At 34.5% G+C, this 14,795-nt stretch overlaps 1 long non-coding RNA gene across 7 annotated transcripts in view; it reads left to right on the forward strand.

The window, feature by feature from the left end:
- Positions 1-10,916: 10,916 nt before the first annotated feature.
- The window catches only part of LOC127832025 (uncharacterized), a 30,271-nt gene continuing 26,392 nt past the window's right edge, over positions 10,917-14,795 (forward strand). For 5 of the 7 annotated variants that reach the window (XR_008026628.1, XR_008026627.1, XR_008026629.1 and 2 more), the window contains exon 1: positions 10,917-11,020. This is a non-coding gene — a long non-coding RNA (uncharacterized LOC127832025). Of the gene's footprint in view, positions 11,021-13,515; positions 13,641-14,795 lie in introns of those variants that run through there. The other 2 variants (XR_008026630.1, XR_008026633.1) reach the window with 1 other exon arrangement.

The raw sequence follows: 14,795 nt of genomic DNA on the forward strand, positions 1-14,795 counted from the left end.
AAAGTGTAACTAAAACAACCATTACACGTAGTAACAGGTTATATTTCGGTAAGCGCAAAAGCGTTTGAGAGCGTGTTTAACGTACCGAAATACCTGTTATTTAAGCTCATGTTCTTTATAAACTAATATTTTTTAATTCTGTATAATAATTAAAATACACAAACCCAAGTTAACAGTGTTAAAGATGGTGAGAAAAAAGGCTACAACAATCATCCGGAATATCGCGTTATCTATATGCAATCTACAGGCAAGAAGCCACTTTGGTGTTAGATTGTCTATGTTTTATAACCGCTAAGCGACGTAATTAAAAGGGCGGGGCGATCGTCGTCCAGGCGAGATGTACGCATACTCGCTTAAACTGGAAAATCGTATTAAAAATTATTAATTATAAATGGAATATTTACATTCATTCATTTGGTACGGCGAATATGTCATATGATAAATGGGAAAATTATGTTAGTTGTCCGCTTTAGTTTGTGGTGCATCAAATATTTTGATAACCTCATCAGGCTCTGCAAAATGGATTATATTCTCTCTCACGTATCTAAATATTTATAACTTGATAAACCAATTATCTGACTTTAGCGGTGATCACAAACAGGCATATGCAGTGTGTACTTGTTTTAAGGAAGTAGTTAAACAAATGTTAAGTAGGCCTATCCGCCTTTGTGAATTATTTTATATTGAACATTTTATATAACTAACATTCGCGTATTTAAGTAATTTAATGTATTGCTAAAATAAAAGTGTGTTGAAGGTTAATAAGCTATTCATGAGTTGTTTGGGCTTTCGGACGATCATTTGACACATAAAAGATTGCATGTTTAGTCAATATAGATTAAGATTCGAGTATGTGGGGTATGTCCTGCAGATGCTATTAGCAAGTTTATTAAAATCGGTAAAAAGTTAGTTTCCATATTAGGCTGCGATTTGTATTTGCCGATTGTCAAATGCGCCTTAAAAATCTTATTTTAAAGCTATATCGACTGACTGGTTCAGTTTGCCGATATTTTGTATACATTAGGTTATTTTTTTAAATGAATGAAAGAAATATCTTCCTATCTACCGAGTCAGGACCAGAGGGACGAATATTAAGTTATGAAAATAATTTTATGTTAAAGTATTTAACGTACATAAAATTAAATTAAATAATAAAGAGTAACTTGATTCCCATTGATGTTACTCACACAGACACATAGCATTGCGAAACCTAGTCATAAACAACGCAAACACATGTCTTCAACATGAAAACAGCTAAATAAAATTAAGTTCTAATTTCAATTACACAAGATTTGCGTGATCTTCATTTATCGGTGTGATTTCTACACATCAAAACTTGCCGATATCATTATGAAATTAATAATACTCGCTCAATACGAGTTGTTTAATGTTCATTAACATGTTACAATACAGATTGGTTACGAAATAATTAATATGATGCCAGGTGAAATTTAAAAAAAATGTTGAGTCAATTTTTATATGATACAAATTGTAGAATTTTATACAGGTTACCGGAATTAAAAAAAGTAACTTTAAACGAATGATATTAGCTGTCAAATGCGTCATCCAATCTTCTTAAGTTTAACTCGTTTAACTGTTATATGCAGGTACATCACGATTATAACTCAGCGACAACGATGAATACAATATGTATGTATTTTGTGTGAGCCACTCCATCGAAAATGGTCCAGCTAATATCGTTTTTTTTATGTCGAACCTTCTTTTTAAAGGCTATATTTCAATAAAAAAATATATGTTGTTAATTTACCTTTCTCTGTTTAATAAACCACAAACGACAAGGTAAAACATGAAAAGAATGCTTGCATTATTTGAAGTGTACAACGAGTGCAAGTTTGAAGTTAAACCAACCTATGGGTAAAACTGGCTCTCAATGTTACGACAAAGTTGTATGGCAAAGGGATACGTTGAGGAAACAAGCCCGAGATGCCTAAATTGGAACATCAACTAAGGGAAGCCTAATTAAATACATATGTTATGATTAAAATATTTTTACCAAAGAGAGCGTTCGAATCGAAATTATGTATAAAAAGACTGGCAAGCTCGAATAAAACCCTTTCTATAGTATGTATCGAATTAAATAGAGACAAGTCCACATTCAAATATTCCATGAAAAAACAACACTGCAATCAAGTACTTTTCCAGCAACTTTCCCCGGGGCAAAACCATCGTACCTGTTTTGTGCTGTACAGAGTAACACAGCTGTTCACATAAATGTTCATGCAACATACGTTGTCACAAACGTCACCATTGTCATCAACGCTAATTATACGAAAAAAGGGGCTATTTTATATTCCGTGAGTACTGTTTACAACTTAAAAATAAATCTTAAGAATATTAACAAGTGCATATAAGGCAGATTTTTATGCTGCTTATGGCATTTTGAAATACATCAGAATTACTTTATTTAATATGCCTGTTGTTTTGTTCAAAATTCGATTTGTACTACACAGTTATGCTTGACGCAACGTGAAATTTTGTCACCGATTTTAAACGTATTCAAGGACTTATTCATATACCTTAAGACATCGGCACAAACTGCAAAAATACCCCGTCTTGTATGCAAAAATAAAGTTCTTTACGGTGCGATTACATTCTGTCCAGTCCGTGTGTAAACCCCTGAAAACCCCGTTGATCTGCACCCTGGTTTATTAATCATCGGTATTCTCCACTCATATACCGCATATTATACGACATTACATGTATATGATTATATATATATGATTGAGTCTCGTTCAATAAGAACTGGGCACAATGCAAAGGCTAATCAGGGACGACTCTTCTCGCCTAAACTAGACTTTATTGAAAAGTGACTTTATTTAAATGAAAAATTCCATACAATATGAAATTGTCATCCGTGATAATCCTCTGCTGTGCACATGCTCATCTGAGTCGACACCTTGAATTACACTCTAGCTGCAGACGATTTATTGCTTATCTTACGGAGAATTCCGGAGACAGTCGATGTTTCACGATTGAAATTAATCCTTCTTACGGAGAATTCCGGAGATGTATCACGACTGATGTAAATAGTCCAGTTATGCGTATCTTACGGAGAACTCCGGAGATTGTCGATCTATCACGATTGATGCATTGAATTATGTCCAGTTTTCCAAGAACAAGGCTCTTATGATTATTTTTATGTCTATTCGACGTCGACGTATTTCTGCACACAGTTTCTACAGTTTATCATTCACTGGTATTCTCCACTCATATACCGGAAAACATTACACATAACGTGGTAATTATTCGATCAGTTCAACGTTGACGTGACGCAAGAACCGCCCGCGACGTTAGAGGACGACGTTCACATCCGACCAGGCGCTGAAGCTAAAGCTCGAGTACGCGCGCACCGACTACGTCAGCCGACACCGACGGTTCAAGTTGGCGGCAACGCTGCAGCTGACGGAGAGTCAGATAAAATTCTGGTTCCAGAAACGGCGGGCAAAAGACGAGCGGATCGAGAAGGCCCAGATCGACCACACTCTGAGGTAATATATTGTATAAATTATTGAAGCTCGCTCTGTGTAAATGGTATTTATTGAATTTAGGAAAGTGCCGTCCCAGATTAGCATGTGCAGTACGCATAGGCTAATCAGTGACGACACTTTTCGCCTCACCTGGAAATTTGCTATTCAAAGACTTTCGCTAAACATAAAAATATTATAAAAGTGGATAGTGCAGTACCTGATAAGCCTGTGCGGACTGAACAGGCTAATCTGGGACGACACTTAACGCACATGCATTAAAGCTCTTAATAACTATATTCGTCCTGATGCTGTTTCTTGGTTTAACACAATAAACCTTTTTTGTAGGCGAGTAAAGTCGCTGATTTCTAATTTTGGAAATAAATTAGGAATTTAAGTTTGATTTAAAAGTGAGGAATTGACGTCTCTATCTCACAGATCGATGGGACTGCCGTATGTACAGATGTCATATCCGTCATCGGTTACGCACTCCGATTCCTGCAGCACATGCGCAGTGCCACTTCCGTTTCTCATATCAATTACGCTGAGGTTACTATAGGGACAGTTCATTTCGGTTTCCCACACCATTTCCGGTTAAAATGCCATTAGGAAAGTTTCTATTTCGGTTCTCACATCGCTAGCGGTGAGGTTGCCATCGCGAAAGTTATAATGCCTGGTACCATATCACTTTATTATATTTTATATGCGTTTTATATTGTGACGCCCACAGACTATTTAACTCAAAGTTAAAGCTAAGCAAAACAAAACCCAATCATATGCGGTGGTCCTTTTTGTGTTTAATATTTAAGTAAGCTCTTTCATATTCAAAGTCTGTAAAAAATATTCTTAAAATAACCATTTCTATGTTGTACAATACAATCTACATATGAACTCGATGAGCAATTGAAATATACGACAAGTGCCCGCTTTGAGGAGGGTATATTCAGAAAAGTTGAGAATTTACGCGCTACTTTAATGTTTGAACTCTTATCTGTCTCGTTAACATGCCACGTGACATAGAATGTGTGCATGCTAGTTTGAATGGTCTATAGTCCAGTGACGAGTGACGTCACGCGAATTTGCAAAGTCTGAGAGCGTAATCACGTGATAGTCAAGATGGCAACGTCCATGCCGAGACAAGTAGTATTCGCCTTTTAATTAATTTATTTTTTTACGTTTGTTTAATCGCTCACTTCCCAGTGTTATAAAAAAGTTATAAACGGCGAAAAGTACCTGTCTCGAGGTCCCCATCTTGACTATTACGTGATTACCCCCTTCTGATTGAGCTTTGATTTCAATATGAGAACAATGGAAGTGCATTTAACAATTTAATTGTATTGAATGTGTATGTGCGCGGATGTACGACTTAAACTAATGACTTTATTTGTCCACAATATTGACGAGAGGGCCTACAACGTTACGTATTGTTGCATTAATTGTATTCCATTTGTTACTGACGTGACTGTGAAGTGTTCGTGTTTGTTTCGAACTTCGCGCGCTTTTGTTATTTAAACACGTCGTTTTACATATACTATGACATCAAATGTAGACAACGTATCGGCACATTTCAATGTCTAGTTTCATGTACGGTTCATTCATTTGTTGTTATTACGATTTTTTTCTTTTAATTTAAAAACAATCTCGACAAGCCAGTATTATGATATCTTTAGGAAATTGGGATTTCAAGAAACGTGACAACAAAAACTCATGCTATTTAAACAAAACCCAACCAACAAACAAACCAAACAAACAAATTCACAGACACACACTTTTGTCTTCCAAACATTCCCTCAGTTTTTGGGGTAAAGATATAAAAACATCTTCGTGCGTTTATTTTCTGTTTTGTCCTCGACACGTGGTATGGTAAATTAAGAGGTTAATATCTTAAACATAAGCAGTTTATATTTTGTCTTTACAACACGTGACGAAAAATGTTAAAAGGGACTTTTCAAAGATTTCGGTGTGTATTGAATTTTGTCATTAAATGCTTTATATTGATAAATGTAAACATTGGATCTAAAAAGCTGTAAAAAAACAAGAATAAAAGTAACCCTCAACTGGGCTCAAACCATTGACCCCTGGAGTAAACGTCTATCGCTTAGACCAGTCTGTGCTCATTATATATTTGTTGTATGTTATACTATATAATAAGCAATTATCGTAGTGTCATATTTTAACGACAACAACAAAAATCTCCAAATTATGGAATCGTTTCGCGCTGCAACGTTTTATAATGTTCAGTTTTTTAAATCGTCAAAAGATGCATATAATGGATATGTTAGAGCACGGTAAATGTTCAGTATTACTGATTCCTTACAAATACCATACCTACAACGACAATTTGCGAATCTGATTCTTTTTAAATGTTGTCAAATTTGCAAAACGTGAAAAGATCCCTTTAAATTGTTAATATGTAAACAAGTACAGTCGCTCGAATATTATTCAATTTACTTTAAAAGTACACTTTATTTATTTCCCTTTAAATAATAAGCTGTCGTGATGTTGATGATATTTCTCAAGTGCGTTTCCTGAAGAAAAATTGTCTGCGTTATGACTTGGTAAGTTCACTCTATATCAGCAGACGACATAAATCAATCTATCTTACAGAGGATTCAGGAGTTAATAGACGTATACCTCTCTTTCGGAGGGTTCCGGAGAAAGCCGATGTGTATATCTAATGGAATATGCAGCAGATAGTAGATTTATCACGATTGGTGATGATTCATCAAGAGAAGACAGAAACATCTCAAAGGTTGTGGCACTTAAAGCATTTGCAAAGTCCACCACCCTAAAGCACATATTATTTTCTTCAAGTTTATTAAAGGGGCGACTTTACTGCACGGGTGTGGAGAGTGGGGAAGGGGCGCAAACAGATTTGGACATGACTGTTCGTATGTTAACATGCCGAGTAAAGTATAAAGTGATGAATCTTCACACAGATATCCGCGTGTGAACCTGCGCGCCTGGGTGTTTTTATTCAGTTTTTTTTTCGACTTAACTGTCTCCCCCAGACTTTTACCTTAATTTACCTTTGTTATTGCAGAAAAATATCCTAAGAAAATTTCCGGCAAATAGGCTCAAATGAATAAATGTTTTTTGTATTAATGAAAAATAACAAAACTGCGCGAAATAGAAAGCGTGGAATCTACAAAACTTTATCCCATTAACATTAACAGGTAATTCAATTGACTATCTATTTTGCGTAGTATAGCGTGAATTTATATGAATGGAATTTAGCACTGCGTTTTGCAACGATGTAAACTGCGCAAAACTATTTTGTCTACAGTAGCAAGGCTGAAGGGATACACCAGCTTCACACTCAATTCTAGAAATCAATACAGTTTGTGTGTGACCCTTTATGTGTTTGTGGACAACTAAAGTTATTGGTATGCGTTGTAAGTCAGTCTGCTCTTAACTACGCTAAGAACAATAACCACCGCATCTGCCTGTTTATGCTTCACCACTGGTACACTGCAAACAGTGTGTGTGGGGGTGGGTGTAATCAATAGTGTTTAACAGGTTGTGCGACGACATTGGCCAGTTTGTCATTGAAATCTGTTCATATTGGGTGCTTTCAGGGAAAATGGGGCTTAATGCATGTCAAATAATTGGTTCCCAGATAAGCATGTGCACACTGATAAGCCTGTGCAATGCGCACAAGCTAATCAAGGACGACACTTTCTGATTTTATGGTGTTTTTCGTTTAAAGAAAATATCTGGTACTGGGATGACAATTAATGCATATGCATTTAGCCATGTTTTCCCAAAATAAAGCTTAAGTTATCTTTTCTATGAATGATTTGAAAAAAAAGATAAAAGTGATAATTCGAAGTAACCACGCTGACAAGGCAAATAAAAAATCTTCTAAATGAAAGTAACAACCAATGAGTTCTAAATGTTTACCTTGTGGCATTGTTTAATAAACATCTAAAAGAACCTTTTCACAGATTGTCATTACATGCTGAATATTGATAAATATTAACATCGGATCTTAAAAGCTCCATGAAAAAAAAGAATAAAAGAATAAAATTAAAGAAACCAAAAAAAGTTACCCTCAACTGGGCTCGAACAACTGATCCCTGGAATAAAAGTCTATCGTTAAGACCACTCGGCCATCCGTGCTCATACACTGAGAGATGTATTTTATACTTTATAAGCAATCCTCGTAACATTATAATATATAAAGACTACAACAGAACTCTCCAAATTATAAAATCGTTTAATTTGTCAATTTAATAAAACGTGAACAGGTCCCTTTAATGTTTTCAGACTTGCAAACTGAATGAGTTCAATACACTGTCAGATCTTACATCACGAATAACTTACAGGTTTAGTGGTTGCCTGTTAGCCTGGAGCCAGTAGATTTAAGCCCAGGAAACTTAATTTCAAAAGTTGTTTACAGTTGGGCTAAAAAGCAGGGCAAATAGCGTTTTCAAAGCTTGAACAACTCAATCCAATTAAACATAAAATACAAATTGGCGACTGGGGATCAATTAGGCCTAGGAAATGATTCAATTCCGGCTCACAACAAGACATGATGCAATAAAAGTCTGTCATGTAGGCAAAATTGTTGCTCAATAATTTAAAGAAAATATATAAAGTATTAGATACACATACCACAACTTGTACATGATTCTAGGCTTGTTAATCTTTAGCAAGGCAACCAAAATTATAAAGATGGTTACCAGTGCAGCTACCCATTTCGAAAAAAGAGACATATTGTTGTTATTTTGTCTAAGTTATCTCTAAAACATATATTTGAGGATAAACAGTGCACACACATCTCGACCTTTGCTTTAAGACACACTCTTTATAAATTTGAATGGGTTGTGTTCATTTCAAACTTGCGAAGTAACAAAATATAACTTAATTTTGAAACTGAGTTGCGTCTAAGTTTATGCAATAGCGAACAACATCATTGTCTTCAGCGCTTTGATTTAACATTGTCAGCACTTGAACTTTTATACTTCAAAGGCTATGTTCTCATATTTAGTAATTTATAAATGGCTACCATATTGCATTCTTAGCAATTGTAATTTTATATCTGTTGTTACCAATCCGGATAGTAGTTTAAACATAATATTTTCTTTCTTTTTTTCAAAATTGGCCTCTAGACATGTTAAAAAATTAAGTTTCAAACACTACGTAGATCAAGGAGTTGAATCGTGACCTCATTTAAAATGCACGACATTCCATCCCGCTAGGTATGAAGGACAGTTCGCGGTCAGTATGTCCCGGAATCGACATTTCAACGCTACCGAGTTAACTGGAATTATATTTTGACCAGTCATAACTTTAAAATAAGGTATACAGTTTATATAATTATCATGCACACAGTGCATGTCAACAAAATATTATTTATGTACTATCAACAATAATAGTATAAATACTATTTTAGATTGGTTTGATAAAGATTAGTTCACCAAAGTGAGCAATATATTTAGCATGATCGTGATCAGTATGGGCTCTATCAATAATCGAATCAAATAACAATGTCCGGCACTGCACTAACACAGGTCTGTTAGAATAACGCGCGTGTAAGTATTTTAAATATGCATGGATGATTCGTGTTTGGCGGTTTAACTTTTTTTATATATTTAATTTCCATTCTTTGTTTTTATGTATGCATACATATATGATAAAAAGAATATACAAATGCGATATAAGCCACGAAATCTTTCTCAACACCCCGTTATTGACTGTCGTCTAATGAAACTAAAGACTGAACGTAAAAAATGCCTTTTTTTATCTCATTGATACAACTTTCGTTCACCAACACACATACAAATCAACGCCCTATATATCATTTTAAAGATATTTCTGGTTGTAATTATGGTATTTAGTTATGGAAAACATAAATACAAAAACAGAAAGTAAAACTGACAGAGTAAATAATTTTTCAAACGTAGAGGCATTTGAACTTATGCACCTAGTTATTTTGGTGCACTTGTTTTGATTATAGTGGAGATTTTAGACGCAAGTGAAATGTGAGGGAATCCTTGTCGGACTCTCCTACGGACAATGTCCCTTAAAAATCGTCAAGAAAGCGCTTAGCGTTCATATCGTAATAATATTCGCCCTATATCTCGACTCTCCTCGCTGCGAAACTTCTTAGCGGGTCACATAAATACAGAACCCGCTAAGAAAATGAGCCGCGAGTAAGGTCGAGAAAAAGAGCGAATATTAATAAGATGTAAACGCTGATCACTTTCTTGCTGATATGGAGTGGCAATTAAACAGATAATACAAGTAATAGTATATAAAACGGCGAAAATACCTGTCTCGGCATGGGCGTCGCCATCTTGATTGTCACGTGATTTCCCCCTCTGCTCATAGTGAGGGTAAACCAAATCTCACAAGTTAACACCGTCTGACTTGAGAAGGCTACGATACGTAATGTTATATAGAAATCATTTAAGTACGGTAGAAAAACAGGTAGTTTTGGTAATTTCATTGTAATGTTGTTATCTGAATAAAACACACTTTACAAACACGTTACTCTTGCTTATTTTTATGTATTAAATACAAAGTATGCTTCGGCCATCAGTTTCATTAATGTAAACATAAAAACAAGCAGTGTCGACAAGACGTCAACTTCATACATTAATAAAACTTTTGCGGTTTATAAATAACACATGATATTACACAATACAAAGATGATTCCGATTAGAAGCAACGGCCTATCAGTAGCGATGTAATTATATTTTTAATCATAACGTTGTTTGGGTATTAACTTTTAGCGGTATTTTCCGTTTATGCTTGTTATTTGTTGTTGTTTTTTTTCCGTTCTATTCAATTTATTATCCTCGTCAATAGGTTTTGGGGATCGAGGACATACCTCTTCACACCAATACATCAACAAATTATATATATAGAAGATACTAATGCATGATTTACAGTTTTGTATGGTAGACTAGTGCAAATAACTGCATAATAAAAAGGACTGTTATAAACGCAATACATGAATACCATTTACAGTATATAAATATTACATGGCTGACAGGGTGACAGTAAATTTGTCAACTTGAGGAAATACTGTCAACCGAGGCGAAGCCAAGGTTGACAGAATTTTTCCGAAAGTTGACAAATTTACTGTCACCCTGTCAGACATGTAATATTTATTTTATTATACCGAATAAACTATTCAAACATGAACAATTTATATGAACCATGAACAATTTTAATATTCAATAATTGAATTTAATTTCAGCAATTAACAACCATTAATATGTTGAGTGGTTCAGATTTACGGGCAGAGCAAAATGAACTTCGCTTTATTCGGCACCGACCTAGTAGATCTAATCAATTTATCCCATCAATTTTCTTAGTCGTCAATTATTTCTTTGAAAATATATTACAGAACCAGCTTTCCGTATTTTATTTACATCACTTGATTACGCAATTTATGACGTACTTGTGTGACGTCATTTCGGTGACGAATCATTTTGGGACAACAATATCACGCCGGGTATGCGAATACTTCGTTTACGGATGGCACTTCACTTACAGAGAACAACAAACGCCACGCGCGAGAGGTGAGTTCTTCAGCTTTTTTGTATTTATGTTCTGTTTATTTGGTTTTTAGACACAGAACATTGTTTGGGTGATTAATGGTAAAGCACTTCGTATTGCGAAGAAAGAAATTCGCGGAAAAACGGTGAATTATTTAAAAAAAAACGATAAAATTTCATCGATAATCAGCATGAATTGAATGATCAGTTCATATTTAAACAAAATAAACATACTTGGAAATAAATCAAGAACGTGCTTACTATTCGAAATAAAAGATCAATATATCCAGTAATGTTACAACATGTTACATTTTAGTTTACTAATGTATTTGAGAAAATTCAAATGTTTTAAGAGTCGCATGCACATTTTTCATCTGCACTTCGTTTACCGATCATCTAAAAAACAATGGCACTTCGTTTCCTGACATCTAGACACTTTTTTCCAGATATAACACACTCGTATTTTTTGAATAAAAAATGCAGAATTCGCTGTGGAATACTGTTAAAGTAAGCAGGCAATAAATAAAAATGTATGTACTTAGTACGCAAATAAAAAACGATTAACCGAAGCATGTTCTTATCCCTTTGAAATATGATTATGATTTGGTATAAATGTGAAAGATAAATGTTAAACAAATTGGATATGTCTAATGAGTAAAATCTATATGACCATATATTTTAAATTACGTTCTAAGCGGTTGATCTAAAGATTTATCTTTATGTCCAAATGAAGGTACTAAGGCTATTTTCTTTTATATTAGATAGCATGTCATGAATAATCACTCTGCTTAAACTGCCTCTCAGAGATTAATATCAGCAGCGATGCAGGTTCGAAATTCTATTGGAACTTTTTGGCTCAATGCCAATAAACGAAAATAGCAATAAAAGAACGGGCGGGGTTGATTTAATCACACGATAGTGATGTAAAAATTATGCATATCCGTCTTTTTTTTAATATAAACACAACACATGCTGCATATGAAGTTCTATCCAATATAGCACCCTAAACTTCGTTTGTGTGGGTATACTAAGTACTGACTCCATAATATGACATAGAGGATATTTGTTGGATTCGGTGGATTATCGATTTTAATTCACGAGTGATCATAGAAAATAATATTTTCACGAGTGGCGCAGCCACGAGTGAAAATATATATTTTCTATGATCACGAGTGAATTAAAATCGATAATCCATCGAATCCAACAAATTTTCTTTTTATTTTATGCTTTATTTCACAGTTTATATACATTGTTAAAGAGTTTAACTAAAGAATTTCGTTCGGAACATGACGTCATTTCGTAAAAAAAATGACGTCATTTAACATAAACAGTGAAAATTATCGATAATTTTCACTGATAATTTTCATTGTTTGAAACAGTGAAATTATCAGTTTTAATTCACTGATATTTCTCTATAAACCACCGGAAAGCATAAAATAAATGTACGCATTCCTTTTTTTCCAGAATCAGTTGATTTTACGATTTAATTTTAACCGTGATTCTTAAAACTCAACCAATACAGTGATTTAGGGTCAGGTGAATCGCACTTCGAGCAAATGTTAGCGTTGCGTAAAGGGAAGTGCTCCCTATAAGCAGGGCTCAAAATACAGGGAGTTTTACCATTCTCTTTTTAATTTTGTTGCTACGCATAGGTATCGTCTTGATGATGCGATTCAAATAAGCACAACCGACATAGGATTTTATGAAGAACAAATGTGTATTTGCGTCATAAAGACCCCTTCACTACCGTTATCTAGAGCCCTGCTATAAGTAAAATTAAACACGATTGTGTTGATTCGCATTATCCGTACACATTTATTTAATAATAAATATTATCTTATTTGAAAATTGCAATTATAATAAACATAGTATAAATTAATAGTCATGTGATTTTTGAAAAATATATTTTAAAAATGTTTCGTATGAATAGCCATAATATAAATAAATGCATATGAGGTAGAAGATAAAACTCAGTTATTAGAGTGCCCGCTTTGTTGAAAGTCTCCGTAATCTGAAGTGCCCTTTATCGGTAAACAAAGTGGCTGCAACTTTATGTATGCCACCTATTACAAAATGTACTATCTTTGTTTATATTTCATTGAATGCTATCAAAATTTCAGTATTTGAAGCACAGTGATTACTCTACATGCTGGAATAGCAAAAAATTTCTTGCAATAATTCTAAGTAGTTTTATTTTGTTAAAATGTTTACTGTTCATCCAGTTTATGCTGTTTTCCGATCAAATTTTCTATTTTTTGGGCAAAACTGTTCCATTCTTCCGTAAAATTGTGTATTCCCAATACAAAAGGATACACCATTTATCAACTCGACCATGTGTCTTGTCTTAAAAACTAATCTTTAGGATATAACTTTAAATAAAACAGAGGAACTTACCTCTAGCGCGTGGCGTTTGTTGTTCTCTGTTAGTGAAGTGCCATCCGTAAACGAAGTATTCGCATACCCGGCGTGAATATGGACGTGGTGGGTTTTTGTAACAGTAAAATATTTGTTTAAAGCATCGAACGAATCCAAAACGTATTTCGGATTGTGTGTTTGTCATGCATAACACCTTAAGAACAGACACTGGAAGTGTATATCGTTGAAACTTTATTGTCATTAGCATTGGATTAAAGTTGCCTTTGAGGTAAGCGTGTCGTTTATACTAAATTGATTTTCTTTTTGACTCCTGTCAAAGCTTAAATAATGGCATTAATCTATTCTACCGCACAGTTTCAGATGCAATCGATATTTTAATTATCCAAATACAACGGACACGCAAAACTGCGTACTGCGCATGCGCGAATGGGACAGTATAATTTTCGAACATTCCGCACGTGATTGCTAAGGCAGCGGGATACAGTATTTTTTGTCAGTTAATTTTTTCCCGCTGGTGGCACGTGATTGCTATGGCAGCGGGATACAGTATATTTTGGCCAGTAAATTTATTCCCGCTGGGTCTGACAGTATTTCTATGTCACGATGGCCTATGGGAGTTTAGCATTGTAAATAAAAGTGAGGTATAATAATTTTAAATATACGTCTGATTTATGCAAGTCACAATGCCACATTTACAGTATTGCTTAGTAGCCAAGTACTCGCAGTTACATAATAAGAGTTATAAAAAAAATGCATGAAAGGAACATACCACTTGCAACATGTAGTGAAATTAACAATATATGGGATAAATTATGCAAGTCACATTTTTTAACGATACAGACTAGCAAAGTACCCCAATCTTTATTTAAGGTTATAACACAAGAATCTAGGTTGCAGAAGACAGTTAATGCTTGTTATATCTGCACAATAGCATTTTGAACTTTTTTTACAAACTTTCACCTGATTTTTGGGTCACAGTTTAGGAAACATACATTTGTTAAACTCAAGTATACGGGAAATACTACATTTGATTGCAATTACATGTTGAATGGCATGTTTTAACACGTTATTAACCATTCGTTCGCATTATTGGGTATTGCTAATTTATGTTTCGGCGGTGTCCATAGGTTAACGTTAGTCTATTTACGGAGTCGGGTGAAATATATCTATAGACCGAATCTGTTATAATTATGTGCTAAATCATCGGTGTGATTTCTGTATGACTATCATTCACTTACGAATTGAATTGCATTTTCAGCATTGTATTCGTATATGAACTGTGAAAAGGGGGCTTAATGCATGTGCGTAAACTGTCGTTCCAGATTAGCCTGTGCGGTCCGCACAAGCTATTTCGAGACGACACTTTCCGCTTTTATGATTTTTCGTTTAAAAATGGTCTCCTCTCCGCAAAAATCTTGTTTAA

This window comes from Dreissena polymorpha, chromosome 5 (assembly GCF_020536995.1).
Source record: "Dreissena polymorpha isolate Duluth1 chromosome 5, UMN_Dpol_1.0, whole genome shotgun sequence".
Taxonomy (NCBI): Eukaryota; Metazoa; Mollusca; class Bivalvia; order Myida; family Dreissenidae; genus Dreissena; species Dreissena polymorpha.